Here is an 11,456-nt window from a genome sequence, read left to right as displayed (position 1 = left end):
AGACCGTCCTCTGGGTGAGCAGGCTGGGGCCCAGCCACACCACGTGCACAATACCCATCCTCGCCCCTTCTCAGGATGCTCATGCGTGTGTAGAGAAAACAACTCTAGCTCACTCCACTTCCCCCTCAGTCTCTCTCCTCTTCATCCTCCAAATCAGAACTCCAAAGTCACCCTATCTCCTCTTACCCGTGACCCCACTCCACTATCCAATCACTAGGCCCTGCGTCTGAGTTTCTCTGGTGTCTGTCCCCTCTGCCCCAACCCCACCGCCCTGTTTCAGACCCCATTACTTCTCACCCGGAGCCCAGGCTCCCCCATCGGCTGAACACAGTTTAAACTCCTTTCTGTGGAACCTAAGACCTGACCAGTCTACTTATCCAGCACCGTCTCCCTCCCGCCATCTCCCACACGCCCCCAAGTCCCAGCCACACTGGGCCACCCTCCAGTTCCCCTAAATGCTCTGCTCTCAGATGTGCCTGCACTTTCACACCTGGTTTCCCTTCTGCTGGGAGAGCCCTCCTTCTCTCTTCTCCCTGCCCCCTTCCTGGGCACTTACCACTTCCTATCCATCTTTCAAGACCCAACTCAAGCATGACTTCAGGAGCTGTCCCAATGTTCCTCCACAGCCCAAACAAGCGGGCTCTGCCCCTTTGTGCTGCCACACAAGTGTGTGCCCACATTATCTCTATTAAAGGCTGTCCCCTGATTATTCGTTCACATTACCTGCCTCTTCCTCCACACGGTAAGACCTTGGAGAGCAAGGATCAGAATTGTTCGACTTTGTGACCCAAACAGGCTCAATAAATCCTCGCCAATTGCATAAGCAGGCTGTCCCTTACTTCACTCATCTCCACTCAATCCCAAGGCTAGCTCAATGGTGCGCTGTGAGCAAGTAACATCGCCCGAAATAGAAGTTGCTTCCCTGAGGATTTCAGGTTGGAGGATGATTCCAGAATGGAGTAAACAGAGAGTGAGGCAGGGGAGACGTGAATGGGGTTTGTCCCTTATGAAGATGAAGGAATGGGTGCCAGGTGATGAGGGGCACAGAGAAGAGTCAGGTCCCAAAGGAAATGCAGACCTGGGTCAGATCACCCGCAACGTCATATCCATCCCATTTCCAGTATAGGCATAGTGAGGGTACCAGGGCAGGGAGGGGAGACCCAGTGTCGGCCTCAGGGTCTGGATTCGTACCAGATGCTACCAGAACCAGTGAGCAGACCCAGGAGTGATCCCTTGATATCACTCTCAGGAGATCCAGGGCTCAAGGTGTTTCCCAGGCCCCCAGGACAGGAAGCTCAGTCCAGTGCCAGGGGCACCGCCTCCTGCGTCGCTGCCAATGACAGAGACTTTACACAGTGAGATCTGGATTACATATTAAAAGGCTTCCAGCCCTAAATGCAAGGAGATATCCCAGATCGGTCTCAGAACGGAAAAAAAGATACGAGTGGAAAAACAGGAAATCCAAATAAAGGGTGTCGTTTGGTTAATAGTATTGCACCAATGTTATTTCTTCATTTTGACAAATGTACCACAGTGACGTGACCTAAGATATTAACTTTGGGGGAAGCTGGGTGAGGAGTATGTGGAGACTCTCTATACTGTGTTTTCAACTTTTCCGTAAGTCTAAAATTATTCCAAATTAACTAAAAGAAAACACACAGAGCCTTTAAAACCTTTAGCTCAAGATTTAAAAGGCAGGAAGAGAAGGAAAGCATAAGTTTAAAGGTAAGGTAAAAGGGCAAGAGGAATTCTTAGGAATCTGAAGACCTGGACTATGGTCATTCATCCACTCAACAAATATTTATTGAGCATCTATTATGGGCCAAGCATTGTTTTCAGAGCCAAAGATAACCGCAGTAAACAAATGGCCAAATCCCTGCCCTCCTGGAGTTTATATTTTAGTGGGTAGACAGCTTGATATTATCTAATCCCACTCCACCCTCCTGGCCCCAGCACTCAGCTCCTGAGTGGAACAAGTGCGGCCAGTTCCCAGGCCCATGAGGGTGCAGGAAGGTCAGGAGACCTGAGGAGGCTCCAGGGAGGGTGCTCCCCGTTGGCCTGACTCCTTCTTGGCTCCTGGCTAGACATGGAACTACATGCCTGGGCTTTCCAGTTCCTGAAATAAGGGAAAGAGTAAGAAATCAACTTTATCCCTCCAGAGATACGTTGAAGTTCACTAGGCATGAGAGTGTATTTCAAGTGCCTGTATTAATATGATTGCTGTAAATATTTACATTCCGGCCAAGAACTGGGTTAGGAGCTCTCTTCTGTAGTTACTACAAACCCTCCTCCTTCCGCCGTCAAAGAATCCTCAGAAGGTGGAGCAGAACATCGAAGCAAACTTTGCATGCTCACCCCGCGCGGGCCACCAGACCGGGCGGGCAGCGGGGACCGCCAGCTCCACGATCAAGGCCAGGGTCAGGCCCACTCCCCCACCCGGGCGCTCGGGCAATCCGGCCACGGCCGCGGGGAGCTCGGCGCGGCACCACGGCCTCGCCCCCCGCCCCGCGGCGGCCTCGGCTCCCAGGGCAGGGAGTCGAGGCCGCGCTGCGCCGCGCTGCGCTCGCACCCGACCCGCGCGCTGGGGGTGCCGCCGGAGGAACCGAGGCCCGGGCCGCGCCCCTCCTGGCCCCGGCCCAGCCGCCCTCGGAGGGAAAGTTGTTGCTCAACCCTGAGGAATGCGGAGCCACAGCGGCGGCGGGAGGAAGCAGCGGGAGATTACGACGACAGCCGCCGGGGACCGCGCCGGGGCGGCGCGCGGCGAACTTCGCCCGAACGTAAACAGCGGCCCAGGCCCGGGAAGCGGCGCCGCCCGAGGCCCCCGCGGACCCGCAGCCTGGAGGTGACAACCACGGCGGGGGGGGGGGGGGAGGGGGCGGCGGCGGAAGACGGCCAAAGCCAGCACACCCCCCCCACCCCACCCCACCCCCGCCCGGCCGTTCGGGAATGCGGGGCAGAGGCAGGGCCCAAGGACCAGGCAAGAACCGCCCACCGAAAACAGGCGGCAGGGATTTTTGTCTTTTCTGTTCACGATTAATCTCCCACGCCAAACAGTGCCTTGTGAACATAGTAGGCCCTCAACAAACGTTTCCGAAAAGAGTGGCCTAACCCCATCCCCACGCCTGGCCTCAGTTTCCTCCCAGGTACAAGGAAAGGTTTGATCTCTGAGGCCCCTGGCAACTCTGAAACTCTAGGATGCTGAGATTAAATCCCATGTGTACTGCTGTGGTTTTGCTTTTAGTTTTTCAGGGACATTTTTAGTGCTACCCTTTATGATGTGCCAGGAGTGAATTTGACACCAGATGGCTTTTTTTTTTTTTTTTTTTTTTTTTTTTTTTAAATAAGAAAGAAGACAAAGGGAGGGAGAAAAATATTTTCCAACTGGCAGTGCTGACAGCATTTTGGAAGAGAATCCAGGGAGGCAAAGAGGAGCTGTTTCAGCTTGATTTTTTCCTCCTCCAGCGCACTCTGCCCCCCTGGCCTCCACCATAAATGGGGTAGATCATACTGGAGCTTTTTATAGACAGGCAAAGGGAACGTCATCACAGGAAACTCCACCCCGACTTGGGAGTTGCTTTGTCCTCCCTGGCTCTCAGGGAGGACTGGCCCCAGAGCTACAGGGTTATGGATTCCAGCTATAGGGAGGCTCTGACTAAAGGCGGACTCTGGTGTTAATTAGAAGAACAGACAGACACCTGGCAAATCAAAAGTTAGCGCTCCCTGCCTGGGGAACATGAGGGAAAAAATAGCCAAAATGGCAGTGTCTTTCCCGGAATTCCTCTTCTCTTGGATCCCAAAGCCCTCTCTTCGCGTTGCTCAGAATGGCCTCTAGCTCAGTTCTTAATGTTGTGGCAAGAAGGGAAATTCCTAGAATAAGCCAATTTGGCAGCGAGCACAATGGCGTCAACTCGGGATGCTTCAGTCAGACTGCTGGGGTTCAGATCTTGGCTGCATCACTTACTAGTTGTTTGACCAGGACAGGTGACTCTACCTCTCTGTAAAGTGGAATAAAGTCCTCACCTTGTAGGGCTGTTGTGTGGATATAATCAGATAATACAAGAAAAATGCTAGTGGCCTGCCTCTTCGACATACCGATATGGTAAGGAGTCAACATTTTCCTTATTTGTTCAGCTACAGGACCCCAAAACTAGGACCTTGTGCCGGGTAAGCCCACTGTGGCAATGTCACCTCTAGGCGAAGGAGTCCTAGTCCAGCTGACTGGCCCTCCCTCCTCCTCCTTCACATCCCCAGGAGACTGGAGGAAGGCATCACAGAATGAGCAGAAGTCATGCGTCGGGCTCTAACTTGATGAATTACTCTTAAAGGGATCTGGGAGGTTCAGTAAGACACAGGCGACCCTTAGCCCTAGGGGAAGAAGGGACCCGTGGGCTAGGAGAGGGCTATTGGTGCTAGGTTGGGAGGTTGTGACCAATGCAGTGACCAATGCAGTGAGAACGGCTTGTAATGGCCACCCATGGTCTCTAACCCTGTGGGGTGTCCTTGGGTTTTTTTTGCGGATAATTGTTTCAGATGCAGTACTCTTGAATCCTTGACCAGCAAGCTCCTTGAGGTCGGGTCTTATCTTTGTATCCACCCTACACAAACTCTGAGCAGAAGCCACACAAAAAGCCAACACTCTGGAGGTGCTTACTGATTTGGTTGAGCTGGGTTTTTTTGGACCGAATGTTTGTGTCCCCACAAGATTCATATGTTGAGATCCTAACCCCCAATGTGATGGTATTAGGAAGTTGGGACTTTGGGAGAAGTGATGAGGCCATGAGGCCTCATGAATGGAATGGAATGCTCTTATAAAAGAGACCCCAGAGCTCTCTTGTTCCTTCTTCTATGTGAGGACATGGCCAGAAGACAGCCATCTATGAACCAGGAAGCAAGACCTCACAAGACACTGAAGCTGCCAGCACCTTGATCTTGGACTTCCCAGCCTGCAGAACTGTGAGAAATATATTTCTCACCTAGTCTGTGGCATTCTGTTATAGCAGCCCACATCAAGACATGTTAAAACAGGGGAACAGGTTGGAAGTCCAGACTGGATGAGCAAGGGGAGACAGGAAGTAGCTGGGCACTCAGACACCAGAGGGTCATCTGCTGGCCCCAAGTGTCTTTCTTTCAACCCACAGGCTCTCCCTCCAAATACTCCATTCAAACTTTTCCAGCCTCTAGAAAGTCAATGACACTTAGCCTGTCCTGCCAGAGGGAGGTCTCCAGCTACTCGGTCACCCCTGGCCTGCCTGAGCCTCCAAGGCCAGCTTTGTTACCACCTCTTTCCCTTTCTGGAATGAGCACTGGACTCCCAGCCAGGACAGAGCCAACTTCTGCCCTGAGACATTTTGGGGGAATCTCCGTGTTGTTATTCACATGGCTGGCTCATTCTCCCTTTGGGTCTCTCAGAGGGGACTTCCTTGACTACCATCTACCAAAATTAACCACTCCCCTAAAATGACCTTCCATTATCTTATCCTGTTTATTTTGTTACTTGCATGCTCAATGTCTCCCCAACCCAGCCGGACTGAAAGTTCCAGGGAGCAGGGATCTTGTCTTCTGTCATCATTATGTCTTCGCCCCCTTCACAGTGCCTGGTATACAGCAAGTGTCTACTTAATGAATGGTGAGCTCCTCCCCGAGTTTTCCTCTTCTCGCTAGCATTTTCAGTCAATTATTATCTATGAGGTAATTCTTGTGTCTCCAAAAGATGCATCAGCCTCCTTTATTTTGAAATCTTATTAATGCTACCCTTTCAGCCGTCAGCTTATTTTCCCCTCCATCGCCCCACCAACCACCCACGGAAGATACTTGGCATTTATGTGATAGTTTCAACCTCTTGGTTGAAAGCAATAGAAAGCCAACTAAATGTGGCTTAAACAATCAGCAAGTATATCATTTTTTAAAAATTTTTTAAAATGTATTTATTTTTGAGAGAGAGAGAGAGCAGAAGAGAGGCAGAGAGAGAGGGAGACACAGAACCTGAAGCAGACTCCAGACTCTGAGCTGTCAGCACAGAGCCCGACACGGGGCTCGAACCCACAAACCGTGAGATGGTGACCTGAGCTGAAGTCGGAGGCTTAATGGACTGAGCCACCCAGGCGCCCCAGTATATCATTTTTCAGAGGCAAAGAGGGTTAATTCCGCCTTCAATAAAGTCGAGGCTCCACTCAAACTTCCAGGCAGCTTGTGACTGTGTCAGGATCCCTGGCCTAGTGGGCTTCCCCCGTGTCTCATTGGCTAGAGTAGCATCACATGTCTGGGCCTGAACCAGCTGCTGGCCAAGAGGCAGAAACACCCTGACTGGCTGCGTAGACTTATCAGCATTCCTCTCCTGTGGCCTGGATAGAGGACAGGTACTTTCAGGAATAAAATCAAAGCGTACCAGCACAGGACAAAAGGCAGGGAGTGCCGTCGCATCCATGAGCTGTCTGATAACCTTCCAATCAATTGTTTTCCTGCTTAAGTTAGCCAGCGTTAGTTTCTGCGGCCTGTAACCACAGAATTCTGGGGCAGCTGCAGATCTGGGGTTATGCAGTGAGGAGTGACAGGAGCAGCAAGCACGGCTAGGACAGCACATGTCCATGAGATGGAAGATGTGAAACAGCCCTAAAACCCGAGAAAATGTCTGGTGGGTTTTGAAAGCTAGGTCATCAGAGCTCAGAGTCAGAGGCTGTATGTTTCAGGCAACCTCACTATGACTGTACCCCGAGGCTCTGTGACCTGGGGAAGGTGCTTCAGTACCTTCAGTAGTTCAGTAGATACTGAAGTAGACTAAAGTGAGCACCCTCCCTTTTAAAAAACTTTTTTTTTTTTAATGTTTATTTATTTTCAAGACAGGGAGAGAGACAGAGTGTAAAGCGGGGGAGAGCCAGGGAGAGAGAGGGAGACACAGAATCCGAAGCAGGCTCCAGACTCTGAGCTGTCAGCACAGAGCCCGACGCGGGGGGTCGAACTCACAAACCACGAGATCATGATCTGAGTCAAAGTGGGACGCTCAACCGACTGAGCCACCCAGGCGCCCTGACCACCCTCCCTTTTAAAATTCTATCCTTCCTTGGTGTGCAGGGGGCCATGCATCTAGATGACCGGCCTGTCCCACCCGTTGCCTTCCCTTCAGAAGACTTGAGCGAGTGCACTGCCCTTTCCCCCACCTCCTCTTTCACTCTCTGCACAGACATGGCGGACACACATGCTGCTCTGTGCTTCTGTTCTTGAGCAGCAATCCCCCCTCTGGACATAAGACTCCTTCATCACTTCATCACTCCTGCCCCACCCTCCAATCTGAGAGTCAGACCTTCCTGCTGGGACCTTAAAACTCCTTCCCTTCCTCCTGTCCATTCCCTCCTCCCACCGTCCCCACCACTGAGCCTGCTTTGAAGAACTTGGTCCAGTTCCTGGCACACAACCAACATCTGACTAGTGGTTGTCGATCTCGTCTTATCCTCTTCTGCCTCACGGTGAATAGTCTGCCTCAAAGCCAGCCCCTTTGCTGCCCCTTTATCTTCTTCTAGAATGTCCCCCACCCTTCTCACTCTCTTCTTCTGAGCTGAGGCTTACTCCCCACTGCTCACTACCTCCATCCTTGTTCCATGCTGTCTCACCACTGATTCTCACTGTCTCACCTCAGCTAGACCTCCCTGACGCCCAGTAATCCTTGTCATCTCTGGGAGGTTTCCAGTCAAGTTCCTGAAGCAGCTCTCCTAAGCTCCTGAACCTCCCCTCCTCTCCCTGCCCGCCCTTCTCCTATAAATAACCCACGCCCTCTTTGTCAGCAGGAGCAAGAGTGTTGGGCACAGACATCACTATTATCTACCTCAAGAAGACATTCAGACCTCTGGTCACAAGATGGCGGAGTAAAGCTCTTTCCATCACCTTTTTCCTTCAAAAATCACCCCCTGGGGCACCTGGGTGGCTCAGTTGATTAAGCATCCGACTTCAGCTCAGGTCATGATCTCACGGTTCATGGGTTCGAGCCCTGCGTCAGGCTCTGTGCTGACAGCTCAAAGCCTGGAGCCTGTTTCAGATTCAGTGTTTCCTTCTCTCTGTGCCCCTCCCCTGCTGGCTCTCTCTCTCTCTCCTCCTCTCTCTCTCTCTCTCTCAAAAATAAATAAACATTTAAAAAAAGTTTTAAGTCTTAAAAAAAAAATCACCCCCCCAAATGACAAGGAGAATAAGAAATAGAAATCCAAACTCCATCTTTAACTAAACTAGGAGACATTTAAAATCCTGGACCACATCATATGGAAACAGTAAGTAGATGGGAAAGTGACAAATGACTAAGAAAGGCAGGCCCAAAACATCCAGAGTCATATACCTATAAGAAGCAAGCCAACTCTTCCCCCAGAACCCTAGAGAAGCTCGGGAATTGGAAGTTGCAGGTAAACTAGACGACAGGGGTCCAAAACCTGGGGGCCTGTTCCAAGATCTATTTAAAGAGCAATTCGATAGTCAGGAAAGTCAGCTGTACCCAACACAACCAAATGACTTATTGTGTCCCCTTCCCCACTCACGCAGGAAACAGGAAGATGGATCCTGGAGATACTGAACTTTCCTGGGGGAGGAGGTGGAGAAGGAGTGGGAACAAACACTGAGCGAAAGTCAGCATTCTGAATTGTGTTCCTCAGCCCGCTTGCCACATGCCGCTCCCCACTTCCAATGCTACACCCAGCTCTAGAACTCCGGGCAGGTGGTGGGCTTCCAGCTGGAGACTAGACTCAAGGACCTTTCCAGAAAAAAACCAAGCTTGCGCCATCGATACTGACCTTTGGGGCTCCCCAGTGAAAGAGTCCAGCCAGCCACCTAACTGCCCTACCGTAAGCCCACACGGAGCACTTCCAGATCCATCCAGTGCCTCCTTCTCAAATACGAAAGGACGGCCGAGGCAGACCAGACATCTGTGGAAAGGCTCCAGTGAGATACAAATCAAAACAGCAGAAAATGGGAAATCAGAGGAAACTGAGACAATATAGAGAGAAGAACAAATTAATATCCTCGGAGAGAGGGTACTGCACGTATCGAGAGAACCAAGAACAGGAAACCACGCAAAAAAGAAAAGAAGAGAAAAACCAGGGAACATGAAAGCACTCTTGAGAATTAAAAGAAAAGAAAAGGATTCGTGACAACATACTTAGTAAATGGATTGGAATATAGCATGGAGGAAATCTCCCAGAAAATAGAAAAAAGAGATGGCCAATAAGAGAGAAACAATAAGAAAATCAGAGGATCAATCCAAGAGGTCCAGTATCCAAATAGCAGGAGTTACAGACATTCCAAAGAAATAACAAAGAAATTCCCAGAACTAAAAGGCCTACCCTGTTAAAACAGAGGTTCTTAAACTTTAATATGCACAAAAATACCTGGAGGGATTGTTAAAACCCAGATTATATATATCACCTATCATGTATAAGTATATATTAATATATGATATTAATATAAAATATATAAACTATTCAGCCAATTCAACACATAGAGAGGGAAATCTTGCCATTTGTGACAACAGGGATGCACTCTGAGAGCATTATGCTAAGTAAAATAAGTCAGACAGAGAAAGACACACACTGTATGATCTCACTTATATGTGGAATCTAAACAACAAACAAAACACCAAGCTCAGAGACACAGAGGACAGACTGGTGGTTGCCAGAGGCAGGGGGTGGAGGTGAACAAAGTGCGGAAAGGGAGTCAAGAGAGACAAACTTCCAGTTGTAAAATAAATAAGTTGCAGGGGCACAATGTGCAGCATGGTGACTACAGTTAATAATACTGTACTGTATATTCGAAAGCTGCTAAGAGAGTAGATCTTAAGAGTTCACATCATAAGAGGAAAATGTGTAACTATGTAAGGTGGCAAATGTTAACTAGACATATTGGGGTGATCATTTCGCAGCATATACAAATATCAGATCATTACGTTGTACGCCTGAAACTAATACAATGTTCTATGTCGGTCATCTCTCAATAAAACAACAACAGCACAGATTGCTGGGACCTAACCAGAGTTTCTATTCACTAGATGGGGGGTGGGGCTCACAAGGTGCATAGCTAACATGTTCCCTCCCACGTGTGGTATTGATGCTGCTGGTCTGGGGACCACACTTTGAAAACCACTGTTCCATTAAAAAGGCCTATCAAGTGCCATGAAACATGACCCATGTCAATACATCATGATGTTTTCAAGTTTGTTTGTTTGTTTATTTGGAGGGAGACAGAAACAGTGTGAGTGGGGGAGGGGCAGAGAAAGAGAGAGAGAGGAAGAGAGAGAATCCCAAGCAGACTACTCCTGCCAGCACAGAGCCCGAAGTGGGGCCCGAACCCACGAAACCATGAAATCATGACCTGAGCGGAAACCAAGAGCCGGAGGCTTAACCAACTGAGCCACCCAGGTGCCCCTGTGATGTTTTAATGTATCAGGGATGAAAGAGAAAATCTGAGAAGGCAGGGTGGGGGAGGGAGATGAATTCAAAGTCTCAGGAATCAAAATAACCTGAGTCTTCTCAAATGCAACATTTTACTGATTTATTTTTTAATTTTTTTTTTCAACTGCAACATTTAGAAACTGCAAGACAAAGGAGCAAGGCCTTCAAAATTCTGATGGAAAACAATTTTCAACCTAAAATTCTATACCCAGCCAAAAATATTAATCAAAAATGAGGGTGAGTAAAACCATTTGACGTATGCAAAAGGCTCTAAAATATTATACCTCCCAGGCACTCTCTCAAGAAGCTACTGGAATATCTGGAAGATGTGTTTCATCCAAACAAGGAAGTAAACAGAGAAAGAGAAAGACATTGAGTCCCTGAAAGAGGAAAAGGGCAAAGGGAAGTCCAAGGGTGACAGATGTGCCACAGACCTGCAGAGCAATGCATCCAGAGAGAAGCGGAAGGATGGCGTGCCCCAGGACAAATGTCTCCAAGGAAAAACAAAACAGAACCGGTAAGATTATATGACAGCCTTGGCCATATGCAAAATTGTACTGAGAAGGCGTTTCACAGAACTGTTGAAGGGTGTGGGAAGACAGAGCCAGAGATTCAAAGAAAACCACGCGAAGAAAAAAATGAGGCAATTAACTCCAGGAAAAACAAAAAAGTTGTACAAGAAAGGAAATGTAAACACAGCATACAACAAAAAGTGATATTAGAAGAGGAAATGTAACCAGAATACTTGCCTCAAAAGTAAATAATATCTACAAACTCAATAATGAAATCACTGAACATGGATTTAACCATAAATTATGATATAAACATAAAGGGGGTGGGGTGGGAGCAGGGGAAGAGAAGACTTTAAGAGAATCAAAATCCTCATCTACCAAAACAAGAAGTCAACAAATTAGATAGATGAATCCAGAATGGCAGTGCGTATATTATTTAGAAATAAGGAAGGAAATAGCAGAAGAAACAGCTAAAACAGTTGACAGTGGTTGCCCCTAGGCGTAGGATAAAGATTGGGAAAAAGGC

General features: G+C 48.8%; 1 long non-coding RNA gene across 1 annotated transcript; it reads left to right on the top strand.

The window, feature by feature from the left end:
• The first annotated feature begins 2,232 nt into the window (after positions 1 to 2,232).
• LOC132694144 (uncharacterized) lies at positions 2,233 to 10,167 on the top strand. The gene is made up of 2 exons (XR_013556738.2): positions 2,233 to 2,842; positions 8,518 to 10,167. It is a non-coding gene; the product is annotated as an uncharacterized LOC132694144 (long non-coding RNA).
• Positions 10,168 to 11,456: the final 1,289 nt, after the last annotated feature.

This window comes from Panthera onca, chromosome B4 (genome assembly GCF_046562875.1).
Source record: "Panthera onca isolate mPanOnc1 chromosome B4, mPanOnc1 haplotype 2, whole genome shotgun sequence".
NCBI classification, from domain to species: domain Eukaryota; kingdom Metazoa; phylum Chordata; class Mammalia; order Carnivora; family Felidae; genus Panthera; species Panthera onca.
This window is presented reverse-complemented; position numbering and strand designations above follow the sequence as displayed.